Below are 15411 nucleotides of genomic sequence, written 5' to 3'. Positions count from 1 at the left end.
TATTTGAGTCAGACATTTGAAGATTAGAGAAATGACCATTGGGTGTATCCACAGAATCAACGGACTCACTGTGAGCTGGATTTGGGCCAGGACTCTTCAATAATCTGACCTTCATTAAAAGCCTCCTGCTTGAATATTTCTTTATTTTTCCAATATATAGTTACAAATGTCATGGTTCCCTTTGGAGGACTGAGGAACTTATCTATATACCTGTCATGGTGCTATTAGTTTCCCTTCTCATGGTTAATGAGCCTCTCCTCCAGTCAATGAGTTCCCAACTCTAAGAAGTAGCTCAGGTCTGGAAACTGGGGAGTGAATCATGACTTGTTATTGGGGTGGCCTTCTGAGAGTGTACCATTGATTATTGTAGTTGCGTGGATTGAACACCTTTGTAGAATGTCCAGTTATCTTGCTCTGGAAATACATGTTCTATTAACTTCCTCCATAGCTCTCCATGTGTCAGGCCTCCTTCCACCTCCAGCGTATCCTGCCATTAGCTCTGGTATACAGAGGACAGTGTCCAGTAAACTCTTAAAATGTCATTGCCCTTCTCCCAAGCACATCTTTATCACTTTAGTAAATGAAATGATCTCTGGGACCTCCAATAGAGTATGGCTCTCTGCTGGTTTTCTTGGATTATGTAGACTACCAACTTTAGCTTGCCCATTTTTAAGCTCCTTAATTTTTTGCTTTATTATTTGTTCTGATAGTTTTGATATTTCCACTTCACTTAGTATGAACCATTATTTTCCAAGCATCTTAGAGCCAATCTAATATTGTAATGCATCATCTCAGAAGGTTCTTGCCAGTATATTAAATCTTTTATGGGAGATCCCATACTGAGATCCCATGTTCTCATCCAAGTTTTTATTCCATCCCCCTTGTTATAGCACTCTCAAAATCCAGTCTTATATGTACTCTCCCAACTCCCACCCATATATGTTGCCTGGGTCCATCAATGCCTTTGGTATCTATTGACTTCCTTTTCTTAGCAGGTCTAGCACTTTCCTAGATTAGTTATGTTGTGACCTAATCCTAGTTTTTAACAGCCAGGAGAGGAAGTGGGGCTATATCTTAAGCAGGGAATCTGTTGTCTTTCAGGTCACAGACCTATGCTTTGCCTTCAAACAAAGAATGATAATCATTAAAAAGGAGGAATGAGATATTTCTGTAACCTAGTGGTTCCGAGGACTCTGGAGACTCAGGATTCTTTAGTACATTTTCCCAGGTGTACCCAGTCCAACTCTCAGGGTCACACTCTTTCTTAATCAGTGCCCTGACCTTGGCATATCAGACCTGTTGGGGTTAAGAATTCAACCAGCTCTGGAGCAGATCCTTTTATAATTAAGTTTTCGGTCTGACTCTCAGCTTTTTCTGCTCACTAGCTAAAGGAAATGAGAGTCTCTGTATGGTGTCAAGGAGAGTCACTGATTTTGCTGCTCTCACTCATGTTGGTGATTAATAACCATCAGCTTTTCATGATTTTTTCCCAATATGTCCATTAGCCCAGCAAAAACCATCTGATTCCATCATTCTTGTAATTATTATTTTGCCCAAATCTCTCAGAATCCTAAGATACTGCACCTGCCAGCACATTCCATTTGACCAGTATCTCATCCTAGTTCACCACTGGTAAAAATTTTAAGAATTCCAGTGCAAGTACATGCCAGGGGCTATGAGCACACTACCTCGCTCTGGTGATAGGCTCCTTATTGCCACATGGCCAGTGGTGGATCTAGCTCCAAATCACATTTTTGAGTTTGCTACCTAGGCATACGCCCAGTACCAACTCTTTTAGGTTAGATTCCCCAGGAAACAGACTCTGGGGTTTGCATCCAGATTTATTGGGGAGTGCATTTACTGAGGAACCTCCCAAGTGAGGGATGAGGGAGGCAAAATAGGGCAGAGGATAAAACTGAATTGTGGTATGTTGCAACAGAGGACTCACCTGATGCTGCAGAGGTTTCTGAAACTGAGATAGCCCTTTAGAATTGTCTCAACTGAGCCAAAGGTATCAAGAGCTTTGTACTACAACTTTGACTACTTATTAAATTCAAGCAGCCTTCAAGGAAGTGTCTTAATATTGACTGAGGTTACTTCTTGCAGCCAAGGATAATTGCTAGAGATGAATTCAAATGGGAGCCATAGGAACTCAAGTTGTTCACATCTACATGGGATGAATTCAATTGCCAGCAACACTCCTAGTAGCTGAGGGAGTGAATACATTACTTCTGAGCACTTCACATTTGTTTCAACTAGAGAGTTACTAAAATAATAATAAAAAGTATGAAACCAATATATATTTAGGCTTTTAAAAAAGGGAAAAATATATAATCTTGTAATATTTGTATTACAGGAAGTAAGTGTAAAGATAAAAGAACAGAAACACTAAGCCTTTGGGGCCAGTCCACCTTTAATGATTAATATTTCCCCTCAAGCTAAATTTGACTTTAAAGAAATCCCTGCCCACCATACTGGGTTTGAAGATCCAAAAGAGACAAGCACTGAGAATTTTATAATAATGCTATAATCAACTTTGGACAGAGGAAATTTTTCAAAACCAGAACCTCTGGCATTACGAGTTCTGGGCTCTTAGGGAAACACAGGGGAGCAACTCTTATAATTTTATAACTACTTTCAAAGAATTTTGACTAGTTCTGTTTTGCCACTAGAGGCATCCTTTTTATATAAATATTAAAGGAAGCAAACATTGAACCCAGATTGCTTGGGTTCAGGTCCTACCTGCTACCTACTAGCTGAGTGACAAACACATTTCTTAATCTTTCTATGCCTCAGTCTCCTCATATGTGAAATATGTGGAAATGATAATAAACCCACCTCATGGGTTGATTGTGAAGATTAAAAGTATTTTGTACAGGGACTGGCATCATTCAATCAATGATCATGTTCATACATTTATACACACACACACATATACACACATACATATAAATGAATATATAAAATTCCTAAAAGAAAATATAGGCAGTGTTTTCTTTGATATCCACCATACAAAAATTTCTCTAGATATGTCTCCTCAGGCAAGGGAAACAAAAGCAAAATTAAACTATTGGGACCACATCAAAATAAAAAGCTTTTGCACAATGAAAGAAATCATCAACAAAACAAAAAGGCAACCTACTGAATGGGAGAAGGTATTTGCAAATAAGGTATCTGATAAAAGGGTTAATATCTAAAATATATAAAAAATTTATACAATGCAACATTTAAAAAAATAATCCAATTAAAAATGGGTGGAGAGGGGTGACTGGTTGGCTCAGTCCTTTAAGTGTCAGACTCGACTCTCAATTTTGGCTAAGGTCATGATCTCAGGGTCGTAAGATCAAGCCCCAGGTAGGACTCCGCTCTCAGTGGGGAGTCTGCTTGAGATTCTCATTCTCCTTTCCCTCTGCCTCTCCCCCTCATGCTCGCTCTCTCTCTCTCTCTCAAATAAATAAATAAATCTTAAAAAAATGGGTGGAGGACTTGAATAGATATTTCTCCAAAGAAGATATACATATAGTCAACCAACACATGAAAAGATGCTCAATATCACCAATCATCAGGGAAATGCAAATTAAAATCACAATGAGACATCACCTCACACCTGTCATAATGGCTAAAATCAAAAACAAATGAAATAACAAGTGTTGGTGAGGATATGGAGACAAGGGAATCTTCATGCCCTGGTGGTGGGAATGTAAATCGGTGCAGCTGTTATGGAAAACAGTATGGAGGTCCTTCATAAACTTAAAAATAGAATTACTATATGATCAAGTAATTCTACTACTGGGTATTTACTGCAAGAAAGCAAAAAACACTAATTAGAAAAAATACATGCCCCCCTATGTTTATTGCAGCATTGTTCATAATAGCCACGATATGGAAGCAACTAAGTGAATTGTCCATTGACAGAGAAAGACATATACCATATGATTTCACTCATGTGCAATTTAAGAAACAAAACAAATGAACAAAGAAAAAAAGAGATAAATAATAATAATAATAATAAAAAGCAGACTCTTAAATACAGAGAACAAACTGATAGTTGCCAGAGGGAAATGGGTGGCAAGATGAGTGAAATAGATAAAGGAGATTAAGAGTACACTTACTCCTGATGAGCACTGAGAAATGCATAGAACTATTGAATCATTATATTGTACACCTGAAATTAATATAACACTGTATGTTAGTTATACTTGAATTAAAAAAACGATCGTGGTTATTATTTTAATCATCTAAGTAGGTCCTTTGCTATCTCTTCACATATAATTTTGATAATCTTACAGTCTTTTAGCCGATTGGATATGCCATCGTGTCTTCTCTATTGTGTTAGTCTTTACTGCATATTTTAAATTCCACATATAGCTACTGGAGCAGACGTAAAATTGTTGACTGAGATTAAGTGTGGAATCTGTGTCAAAAATAACCTTTTATGAGAGGGCTGACACTACAAGCCTAGACCCTTCATACCAAAATAGGAAGTTGATTCCAGCCAAGATTTTGCCATATTTTAGTGTTTTTGGAGATCATGAGAATTATTTTATATCCCTTTTAGTTATTTATTTTGATAGAATATATATAGTATGAACACTATCATTGTAACTTGTTTATAGAATCATCTAATCTTGGTAGAGTACAACAGGAAAGTTTAATTTTTCTTCACTACTACTTTCAACATGTCTGATTTGATCTTGCCTTCTTCATTTCTTGATGATATCCAGGGCAGACAGATCCCATAGCTTCCTGAGAACTTTCAATTAAACGAAGTTTAGGAGTTAAAATTCCAGAATAAACCACAACTGACTTAAATCTTAATCCATTTAAAAGCAACTCCCTTTCCTATCCCAACTCATGCTGACCTGGGTTTATGGTCTTGCATTAGCACAGAGTCTGTTCACTTACTCTTCCTCCCTCTTGCCTGACATAAAAGAAATCCAAACCAACACAGTGAAGGAGAAAAGAAATTAGAACTAGGTATAAACTTATGCATTTATTTTTTACTTTTTTGGTCCTGTAATTTTATTTTCTCTTGGCTACCATTGATAAGCTGGTCATAGTTGCTCTGGAGCAGACATCCAATGGTCAGTATGTGATGCATTTCATTCCTTAGAGAACTTGTGGGGACTTCTGCCTGGTTTTGTGATGTCTGTGATGCCCTCTCTGATATCTGGTTGTGCTCAACTCAGGTCCTTCATCTGGTGCGTTTATTCCATGGTCTCTGATTGCTGAGCTTCTGCTGTCCAGAAGTCCCCCTTCATAAATGGGGAACTTCAACAAGGATTAATCCCTGCTCTGTCATAGCAAATGGCTGGGAGTGATGGCTATGTGTGGCTCCCTGTCTTTAGGCCCTGCCATCAGAAGCTACTTCTGCTATCAGTTTAGCTTCAGTATTTATCCAGGTGAGAGTTAGAGACATGATGCTATGTCCATGTATGCTTCCAAACTCTAGAGGATACAGTTAAAGTTATTGCAAATTCTCTCACTATGTTGTGTATGCTCCATGCTCAGTAGGGAGTCTGTTTGAGATTCTCTATCTCTACCTCTGCCCCTTCCCCTGCTCACACTCTCTAGAATTAATCACTAAATGTTTTTAAAAAGTCTTACGAAGATGTGTATGTTGGTTCTTTTTTTTTTTTTTTTAAGATATTTATTTCTTTATTTATTTGAGAGAGCGTGAGAGAGCAAGAACACGAGAGGGGAGAGGGTCAAAGGGAGAAGCAAACTCCTTGCCGAGCAGGGAGCCTGATGCGGGGCCCAACCAGGACTCTGGGATCATGACCCGAGCCGAAGGCAGAAGCTTAAACGACTGAGCCACCCAGGTGCCCCTATGTTGATTCTTCTTTAAAGTGAGTGGGGTTTCTAACATTTATGGCCTATAATATCGGTAATTTAACTAAAGTTCTAAGAGATTAAAAAAAGTCCAATTTATCTGTGGGGGATGTTGGATAATTTACTTCATCTCTTTGTTTTCAGTTTTCTCATTTGCAAAAGGGAAAAGATAATAGCACTGACATACAGCATTGTTGTGAAGCTTAAGTAAGATAACCCATGTAAAATCCATAGCTATTTAGCACAATTCTTAGTACATAGTAAGAATTCAATGTTAGGGCGCCTGGGTGGCTCAGTTGGTTAAGCAACTGCCTTCGGCTCAGGTCATGATCCTGGAGTCCCAGGATTGAGTCCCGCATCGGGCTCCCTGCTCAGCAGGGAGTCTGCTTCTCCCTCTGGCCCTCCCCCCTCTCATGCTCTCTCTATCTCATTCTCTCTCAAATAAATAAATAAAATCTTAAAAAAAAAAAAGAATTCAATGTTAGCTACCATCATATAATCTGGTTTATTTATTTAACTATAGATAAATACTGATGGAGTGTATATTTATTCATTATTCAACACATATTTACCAAACACTTATCCATCGTAGGTACTTTCGGAAGGGTGATGAATAAAACAAAGAGCACTCATGAAGCTTACATTCTAGTAGGGGGAGGCCAAATAATAAGCAATTGAGTGAGATACACAATGTGTTGGACAAAGATTAATACTATGAAGAAAAGTAAAGCAGGGAGAACAGACCAGGAGTGTGGAGAAGTGCTGCTACTTTAAGTGATGGAAAGACTCACCGAGAACATGACATTTGAGCAGAGAGCTGAGGTAGAGAATATTATTCAGCACGTTAACAATGTGTTAATTAAATTCAGTATTATAATCTTTAAAAGTTTAGTACTATTTATAACTCAAACAGGTAACTAAGCCTTATATTCAATGAAGAAAAATTACCTCAATACAGGTAGATTAATTCAGTTGTTCAGGAGACAATTTATACTGTATATAAAAACTATGTATTGGTGCAGCCTGGAGATCTTCCTTTCTCTTGCCTTTTAGCATGTCTTGTGATTGTTGTTGCTGTTGTTGAAGGCTAGACATGAGGTAACAGAACCTGAGGTAAACAGGCTTTAATCTGAGGTTTTATGTTAGTCTGTCTAGGAGTTCGGCTGTATTTAACGGAAGCTCTAGCTAGCTATAGGTGCCATTGGCTTCTGATTTTTCTAGTGTCCTCACTCCTTGTTGTCTTGGGTTTCCCTAAGAAGTCCTCAGATGCAGACTGCACAGTGCAGTTCTTAATGGTGATCTACTGTTACTGTAACAACCCTGTTGGTGTGATGGTAAGGTGTAGAGGAGGGAAAGTGATCTATAATCTTTTTTTTTTAAAGATTTTATTTATTTATTTATTGGAGAGCGAGTGAGAGAGAAACAGCATGAGAGAGGAGAGGGTCAAAGGGAGAAGCAGGCTCCCTGCTGAGCTGGGAGCCTGATGTGGGACTCGATCCCAGGACCCTGGGATCATGACCTGAGCCAAAGGCAGTCGCTTAACCAACTGAGCCACCCAGGCGCCCTGTGATCTATAATTTTATAATTAAATCTCAGCCATTTACTGAGCCTGTGTTACTGGGTTTTGACTTTCACAAGTGTTCCTTTGCTTTCCCCCCACCCCCATCCTCACCCCCCACCCCAGGCTAGAAGAAGCTGGAGTTGGGTAAAGGCTCTTCACTTTACCTGAGAGAAGGCTGTGGTAAAGTCTTTCCCTCTGGAGAGTAGGCCTTTGCTATGGAGAATGTACTAGTTGTATTTCCTTTTTCAAAATGATTACTCTTCCTCCCCCTGCCAGAGCCAGGTTGGGATATATCTTGGCTCTTCACTGTGAAAACCTAGAAAGTTCCCAAAAGTAAAACCCATAAAAATGTAGGGGTGAGATCTTATGTTTTAAAAATAATTATTTATTGAAGTATAGCCTGCATATATTGGTAGGCACAAGTCATAAGTGTAAAGCTCAATACATTTTCAGCAAGAGAAAATACCCATGGAACTAGCAACTGGTCAAGAACTAGAATGTTGGCAGCTACCCAGAACCCTGCTAATGACCACTGCCAGTCACTACCCTTTCTGAGGTCATCATTATCCCAAATTCTAATAGCATAGATTAGTTTTGTCTGTTTTTGAGCTTTATATAAGTAAAATCAAATAGAAGAAATTCTTTTGTGTCTGGCTTTATTCTAATCAACATAATGTTTGTTAGATTAAGCTGTGCGATTTCATATAGAAGTAGTTCATTCACCTTCAGCACTGCATAGTATTTCATTGTACGAATATAACTTCATTTATTTGTACATTCTAATGTGATGACCATTCGGATTGTTTCCTGGTTTTCTCTATTACAGAAAGTGCTGCTATGCAGTAGTGTACATTTCTTTTCCTGAGTATATGTAGTCATACCTGCTAAGTGTGTGTCTAAGTGTGTATCTGGGACTGGAATATACATGTTTGCCATTAGTAGACACTGAGTGCCAAATCGATTTGTAAAGTGGCTGTAACACTGTAAACTCTCCCAAGCAGTGTATGTGAGTTCAGGTCATTCCACATGCTCCCCAACACTTGTTATCGTCAGTCTTTTTCAATTTAGGTGTGAGGTGGAAAGAGCAGCTAATAAAGTGTAAAACCCATCTTTTAATTATAAATATTGGCTGCTTGACAGTCTGCAAGTTTTGTCTCTTCAGCACCTTGATGTCTCCAAAAATTCTCTGGGTTCTCCGTGTCTTTGCAATTGCCCTCGATTAAACCCTGTATTCAGATTCTTGGTCTCTCACTATGCTCTAAAAATTGGCAAATGCCCTGAGGAAAATACCTGTTTTCCATCGTGTGTGTGTGTGTGGCTTAAAACAGCATTAATCATTTTATTATCTCTCAGTTTCTGTGGGTAAAAACTTGGAAAGATCCCAGCACAGGGGATTCCATGGATTTGCAGTCAGACAGTGATGTGGAGCTGGAAAAGTGGAACCTGGAACAGCTGGGTACTGGCTTGTCCTGTGATCTTAGGTCTCCCTCTTCAAGTAGTCTTTAGGCTTTCCATATGGACTCTCTCTCTGGTCTAGTTTGGGCTTTCTCACAGCATGGTGGCCTATGGGTACTTGGACTGCTTATGTGGTGGCTGAAGAACTTGGACCCTCAAGTTCTGTGTACCTCAGCAGTTCCCCAAGGCTTCAAAATTACACCCCCCCCCCCACACACATACACACACACACGTTATAGAGAGAAGTAAAATAGAAGTCTTATTTGAGGAGCTCTTACCCATTAGTTCCTAGGACAACTTGCAAGGACTTCTCTATAAGAAAAAGGACTTTCACTATTTTGTTTGTTTGCTTTGCTTCTTTAGAGAGAAAATTCTAGCCAACATAATCTCCAAAGATTATATCTCTTCCACAGAAGAATCAATATAGAATAAGCTATTCTGATATTTGTAGTTTTCCAATTCTAAATAAAGAATCATGAATTCATGTTTATAGCTTTTGGTATAACCCATTTTCAGAAGTGTTGAGGACCGCACTTATAATCCACGGTATACATCAAATACCCTGTGTTGATCTCTAATTTAGTAGAAAGGCAGATGGATAAATGCGTTGACATCATTTTGCCGTCCACAAACATACCACTAAATGTATTTCTGAAAGTGTTGAAAAGAGCAGTGCATGCTGTCATTTTATGAATTGTAAGTACTGTATTTGCGTTGAGTACTGATGGGAGGAAGAAAAACATAAATCTCTGTAAATGTGCTTTAGCCAGGAGACTGGTTTGTTTGTTTTTTGGATTTTTGTTTTGTTTTGTTTTAAGCAAAAAAAACATTAGTTACTTTAGGGTCCCAACCCTCAAAGAAGTAGTGAGTCAGCAAAACAAAAAAATAAGATGAATCATCAGGAGAAAAAAATAGACAAACATATAGAATTATTTTTTTTCTTTTGGTTTTTCATTTTTCTGAATATTTATTCAGAATAGGAATTTAAACAAATAAAGTCTACTCAAAGAGTAAAGGAATGCTCTGAAATTTCTTTAAAAAAATCAGGCGCCTGGGTGGCTCAATTGGTTAAGCGACTGCTTTCGACTCAGGTTATGATCCTGGAGTCCCAGGATAGAGTCCCGCATCAGGCTCCCTGCTCAGCAGGGAGTCTGCTTCTCCCTCTGACCCTCCTCCCTCTCATGCTCTCTCTTTATCATTCTCTCTCTCTCTCTCAGTAAATAAAAATCTTTAAAAATAATAATAATAAATAAATAAATAAAAATTAAAAAATCAAATGTCACACACAGCTATCATCAAACTCCTAACCCAAGCCATATCCAGGAATTGGTAATAATTAAAAATATGCTAGGGGCGCCTGGGTGGCTCAGTCGTTAAGCGTCTGCCTTCGGCTCAGGTCATGATCCCAGGGTCCTGGAATCGAGTCCCACATCGGGCTCCCTGCTCGGCCGGGAGCCTGCTTCTCCCTCTCCCACTTCCCCTGCTTGTGTTCCCTCTCTCGCTATGTCTCTCTCTCTCTCTGTCAAAAAATAAATTAAAAAAAAATTTAAAAAATAAATAAATAAAATAAAATAAAATAAAAATATGCTATACTGCATGAATGAAAAAATAAAAATAATCTAAGTTTAGCTTCCAGAACCTAGAAAAAAAAATCATGTCCTGAAAAAGGAGATGTAGGGGTTGTGTCCCTTTTTTCCTTGATTAAAATGCAAAACATAGGAATCTTTCATATCAGTGATCTATAGAATATATTTTGTTCTCCTCTCTTTGCCCCAGCAATATGTATTTTTTCACCCTTTGTCCACAAGTACCTGTTTTCCTTGTAGAAAAAAAATATATTTGATAGTAATATTTTCTTTTCTGTGCCCGTATAGTTGGGCGAACAGTAACATTCTTTGAGATGAAGGACTAAAGGGTAAAGATCAAACAGCTGCCTGCCCTCATCAGGAACTCCCCTGACCTCTCCATGTTCAGGTATTCCTGTGTGTCCAGTATTAGCCAGGGGTGCCAGTCTCTTCATTCCCAGATCCCAGAGCTTATCCTGGTCCCAAAGTACATGCTCTGAGACTGGAGAATGCTCCGTACCCATGGTACTCTGGGGTTTTTGGAGGTGCTCTGGCATTCTGCTAGACCCCTAGGCCTGAGAATTGGTGTCAGAATTACAAGGGTAGGCTGGAAGGATTGGGTGTTTCTTCCTACTACCCAGAATAGATGGTCCTTCAAAAGGTAAACTCCCTCTCATTCCCCCAGTAAGTGTCAGAGAAATTCAAGGCTCAAACTGTTTTGGGCTCCCAAGACTACAGCTTACTTTATTATAAGAAAGCATTATCCCTGCATACTAAAGTGCCTACAGAAAAATAGTAATATTAACAGTAAGCATTTATAATATTGTTACTTAACCTTGGCTTGGATGGCAGACATGACATAAGTATTGTTTTTAACTCCACTTTACAGATGAGAGCATAGAGACACAAAGATATTAAGTAAGTTATACAAGATCATATAAGGCAGAGAATTGTCCACAGTAAATAGGTATATTTGACCCTTGAACAGCACAGGTTTGAACTATGCAGGTCCATTTCCAAGTGGATTTTTTTTTCAACAAATACAGTGCAGTGATATAAATGTATTTTCTGTTCTTTATGATTTTTTAAATAACATTTTCTTTTCTGTAGCTTACTTTATTGTAAGAATATGACATATAATACATATTACAAAATATGTGTTAATTGCTTATTTTATTGGCTAGGCTTCCGGTTAACAGCAGGCTATCAGTCGTTATGTTTTTGGGGAGTCAGAAGTTGTAGGTGGATTTTTGACTGTACTGGGGGTCTCACCTCCCTTTTGTTCAAGGGTCAACTGTACCATCACTGATGGTCAAGTTCACCGCAATGTGGTTGGATTACTCTGTTTCTCTTGCCACTCTGATGGCTGCTACTTCAGATTCCTGGCCTGGGTAAAGCAGATAAACCCACCCCTCCAGAGATACCGTGTCAAGAGATCCCCAAGCAAAAGCTGGCCAAAGCTGTCAGGGTTAGAGTTTTTTAGATGCATGTACCTTCCCCAGATTGTTCTGAGTCAGGTCTCCCATTTTTTCCAGTTCACAGATCAAAAACTTTTTTTTTTCTTTTTTTCTCTTTTCCTCCATTCCAAGTACACTGCTTTTGCCTCTTATGATAATTTTATTTCAGGGGCTCCACTATCCATGCCTGTGACTGAACCTTAATCAGTACTTCTCTTGCTTGCTCTAAAGGGTTTCCTTAGTTTATGATGTTCTCACTGAATAGAACCTTGAAGATAATGCAGTGTATATTTAGGTGTAACATCATGATGATGATGATGATGATGATGATGATGAAGCTTTCCTGTTATAATACAGTTTTAAATCAGACTTTGGTCCAAAGTATTTAGCATTTTAGGTAGGCTAGTATTAGTCTATTTTGTCTGTTTGGAGCTTCAACATAAATAAGCAAGTACTAAAAGCATTTACCTAAGGCTTGGATAAGTGGATTTGGAGTTTCTTCTGGTTGTGGAAGAAAAGAGAGTATTAGTTTCTAAGTTGCCAAACAGCTACACAAAGTTCTTGCTGCTTCATATTCGCTGTGCACACCATTTGGTAAACATTTTCCAACAGCTCAAATCTTCCCTCTGAAGGACTCCTAGGAAACTTGACTGCCGTTTTCAATCCACAAGCATTGTTTGAGTGTCCATATAGTGTTGGGAGACACAAACATGAGTGAGACAGTCTTTTTCTCCAAGGAGTACTTTCAGTCGGTTTGGGTAATAATCTGTGAGTCTAAGGGTAGGAGATACCTAATATAAGAACGTGCTCCTTCCCTCAACCAAATTTCATCTAACAAAATGAAAACATAAGTGGCAAAAAGCAAGTTCTCTGGTTTTCAATGGCTAGCAAAAAAGCAAAAATGCTTTTAGGTTTAACAGCTAAAAAGATAGAAAAACACTGGTTGCCAGATAAGACACACAGTTGAATGAATTTTTAAAATTTTTTTATTTTATTATGTTATGTTAGTCACCATACAGTACATCATTAGTTTTTGATGTAGCGTTCCCTGATTCATTGTTTGCATATAACACCCAGTGCTCCATGCAATATGTGCCCTCCTTAATAGTCATCACTGGGCTAACCCATCCCCCTCCCCCCTCCCCTTTGCAACCCTCAGTTTGTTTCCCGGAGTCCATAGTCTCTCATGGTTTGTCTCCCCCTCTGACTCCCCCCCTTCATTTTTCCCTTCCTTCTCCTAATGTCCTCCATGCTATTCCTTACATTCCACAAGTGAAACCATATGATAATTGTCTTTCTCTGCTTGACTTATTTCACTTAGCATAATCTCCTCCAGTTCCATCCATGTCGATGCAAATGGTGGGTATTCATCCTTTCTGATGGCTGAGTAATATTCCATTGTATATATGGACCACATCTTCTTTATCCATTTGTCTGTTGAAGAGCATCTCAGCTCCTTACACAGTTTGGCTATTGTGGACATTGCTGCTATGAACATTGGGATGCATATGGCCCTTCTTTTCACTACATCTGTGTCTTTGGGGTAAATGCCCAGTAATGCAATTCCTGGGTCATAGGGTAGCTCTATTTTTAACTTTTTGAGGAACCTCCACACTGTTTTCCAAAGTGGCTGTACCAGCTTGCATTCCCACCAACAGTGTAAGAGGGTTCCCCTTTCTCCACATCCTCTCCAACATTTGTTGTTTCTTGCTTTGTCAATTTTTGCCATTCTAACTGATGTAAGATGGTATCTCAATGTGGTTTTGATTTGAATTTCCCTGATGGTTAATGATGAGGAGAACATAGGCAGTGACCTCTTCGACATTGGCCACAGCAACTTCTTTCAAGACACAGCTCCAAAGGCAAGGGAAACAAAAGGAAAATGAACTTTTGGGACTTCATCAAGATAAAGAGCTTCTGCTCAACAAAGGAAACAGTCAACAAAACAAAGAAGGAACCCAAGGAATGGGAGAAGATATTTGCAAATGACACTACAGATAAAGGGCTGGTATCCAAGATCTATAAAGAACTTCCCAAGCTCAACACCCAAAAAACAAATAATCAAATCAAAAAATGGGCAGAAGACACGAACAGACACTTCTCCAAAGAAGACATACAAACGGCTAACATACACATGAAAAAATGTTCAACATCGTTAGCCATCAGGGAAATTCAAATCAAAACCACATTGAGATACCACCTTACACCAGTTAAAAGTGAGTATTTTTTTTTAATTTTTACTTGATAAATCTGGCAACCCAAATAAAATAAAAATGTATATTAATTACTGTTTATGGTAAATATTACTGTTTTTTCAAAAAGGAATGACATATCAGCAAAGGAATGAGGCTTAAAATCAGACAGATGCGGACTGAAGTCTGACTTTCTAAGTTTGTTTGCTAAGGGGCATTTGGAAAGTAATTTGTCTCTGAACCTCATTTTCTTATAGAAATGGTAATAATTATGATCAAAGTCTATTGAATGACTCATTAATAATATAGAAAAATGATTAGCATGTAGTAGAGACTGTATTACTTGTACTTGCCAGTGGTAATAATAATCACAGTAGCAACATTCATTCCACATTACATGCTAAGGACTCTACACATATTATCCCATTGCATCCTTTCTACAACTTCTTGAGGTAGATAAAGAATTATGTTTTGCTTTGAAGATGAGATAGCTAAAGCACAGAAAGTCACACAGCCAGTATATGGTCAAAATAGGATTTGAACCCACTCTTAAACATTATGCCATAATGTCTCCCCCTCTGTATTATTTAGAAACAATGATTTCAGAATAGTGTGAGGTACGGCAATACAACTCTTTGATGGTTATTGAAGATCCAAGATGCTCAAAAGAACATTAGTATGGGAGGCAGAAGCATAACTATGGACTTGTCTCCCACCAAGGGCCGGCAGAACTAACATGAGAGTGTTATTGGCCTTTTTAGTTACATCTTGGGATGGAGGTGTTTGCCACTGCTGCTGCTGATAATAACAGGAATAGTAATAATAATAGCAGCTAACACATACTGATCATTTACTATGGGGCCAGACTGTAGTCTAAGCATTGTACATGATTAACCTATTTAATCTTGACAAGATTTACAGAAAAGGAAACCAAGGCTCAGATAATTTAAATAATTTACACAGTGAAATTCACCCCTCTCTTTTACTTCAACAGTGAGCCCGTTTTGAAACCTCATTCTAGCCATAGTTAGCCATAACAAAAAGTGTGACTGGGGCACCTGGGTGGCTCAATTGGTTAAGTATCTGACTCTTGATTTCAGCTCAGGTCATGATCTCAGGGTTGTGAGATTGAGCCCTGGGCTCCATGCTGGGTGTGGAGCCTGCTTAAGATTCTCTCTCTCTCTCCCCCCTCCCCTTACCCCTTCCCTGCCCCTGTGTGTGCACACTCTCTCTCTCTCTAAAAAAAAAAAAAAAGAAGAAGTGTAACTCTTCTTATAATGTGAATTAAAAATCTTTTCTATTGTTTCCTTGAGGGAGGGGTTCTTATTTTCCTTCTCTTTGTATCCTCC

The sequence above is a fragment of the Mirounga angustirostris genome, unplaced genomic scaffold, assembly GCF_029215605.1.
Source record: "Mirounga angustirostris isolate CCGP_5_RB_7025 unplaced genomic scaffold, mMirAng1.0.hap1 SCAF_8, whole genome shotgun sequence".
NCBI lineage: Eukaryota > Metazoa > Chordata > Mammalia > Carnivora > Phocidae > Mirounga > Mirounga angustirostris.
Note: the sequence above shows the minus strand (reverse complement) of the source record.